This window comes from Hylaeus volcanicus, chromosome 7 (genome assembly GCF_026283585.1).
Source record: "Hylaeus volcanicus isolate JK05 chromosome 7, UHH_iyHylVolc1.0_haploid, whole genome shotgun sequence".
NCBI lineage: Eukaryota > Metazoa > Arthropoda > Insecta > Hymenoptera > Colletidae > Hylaeus > Hylaeus volcanicus.
In genome coordinates this window covers 12,699,111-12,701,049 of record NC_071982.1, presented here as the reverse complement: position 1 = coordinate 12,701,049, position 1,939 = coordinate 12,699,111, and positions in this window count along the sequence as shown.

Genomic DNA, 1,939 nt, shown 5'->3' with positions numbered 1-1,939 from the left:
ATTAATACGATTTAGTTTAGTTTCAATTTTATCGCGTAATACATTCGTACGTGTTCTCTTCGGCATGCAAATTCATTTCAACAGAGTCACGAATATCATATATGAAACTTTGTTAGTTATCATTCTCGTTAAACAAATCGTTAGTGCGTTGCTAGCACGTGCTTGTAAATTCATATCCAAAGTTTGAACTTGTAGAGCGGCGAATAAAACTTTGTTAGGTAAATGAATATATTCTAAATGAAATTTAGCTATGCTAAGTAGTACAGTGAATTCCTATTACAAGTACTTCTGGAATTTGTTTCTTTAATTTTGTTAGCTCCTAAGTAAGTTTCCGACATAGTGTAATAAATTACAATTTTTCAAAGCACAAAGCACAATTTTTCTGCACAATATGAATATTAACGAAAGTAAACCGTTACATTTCGTTAATCGGATGCAGCTTGAAGTTACTGTTACCTAATTCTTACTTGAAAAATTACTCGTATTATAACTTTTACATAAAATCAGCGGAGTAGTGTTTACACTTTTCCTCGTCGCTGTAAGTAATTTTCAGTAAATGAGATATCGAACCAGTCGAACGTTACACCATTGATCCTACTGTTCCGCGTGACTTGACTTGAATTCGTTTCATCCTACCATCATCTATCAAATATTCTTCAAAAGGACCATTGGTCACTGTTACCGTGAATGCCTCCGTGGATAAAACCGTTCGAAAAATATTTCGATTGAAGATAAAGGACAGGGAAGATAAAGGTGAAGGTACACGGGGTCCACGACACTCCAAACACGGATTCCAGCCATTCCAATCGAACGACGTGCAAGTCTGCGCCTCCATTCTTGGAACGGTATTACCGTCGTCCATTATCGAAGACTCCAACGAGAAAGGCTGACCGTGTTTCGGGAAAATGAGAAGAAAGTTGATTTTACTAGAAATACGCGATACCTCCAGCAAGGTATCGCTCTCGTAAATCAATTTTTAATTAAAGGCGACAATAAATATTCAGCACGATAAATTAAAGTAGATTTTATATTTTCTTCGAGTCTATAAAGTCACGTGTTTCCTAACACTGTAACTTTTTTTTTCATAACGTCGTTGAATATGGTTATTAGTAGACTGCGGATCTATATGCAAAATAAAATCATCGCGAACGTCCCTATAAAAATTGTACCTAAATAGGAATTTATTTTATTCCGCAAATATTATAACACGAACTTTACTTTCAATCTTTTTTATAATCTTGCACATTGTTTACATTTCGTAGTTTCTTGCACATTAAAATTTTTTATAAATGCATAAAGATCCGCAGTCTAGGGACAACAAATATTCGGTACGATAAATTAAAGTAGATTTTATATTTTCTTCGAGTCTACAAAGTCATGTGTCTCCGAATCCTGTAACTTTTTTTTAACATCGTTAAATTAATATTTATTATTAGCAACGACTGTTCGGAATGGAAAATGTGACGATTACTTAACAAACGAAAGGACTTGCTCGGTACTTCGATTTCAATGTATCGATCGTATACAATCAACTGTGCGTCTTAATTCATTTAATATTGTTATCGCTAATTATTCTAGTTCCAAGTTACTCGCCGAATTTCGTTGTTGGAATAACTACCGAGATACTTCCTGAAACGGAAATATCGATTAATACCCCTGCACTGCATGGTAAATTATCACGTATTCTGTTTGTCTCGACGACCGCAGCTGGACGTAGAAAATTTTTGCCCGATCACGGTGGACATTCGTCGCGAATCATTTTTCGCGTTTGTGGACACGTGCCGTGGCGTGCAACTCTATTCTCCGCTGAAAGAGTCAAATTTAACTTGCTGGCCAGCAAATAACCGCGACATAAAAGAGAAAAAAACGAGCGAGTCGAAAATAAATAAAAATGTAACAGATTCCGAGTAGTCTATTAGATCGAGAATAGAGAGTCATA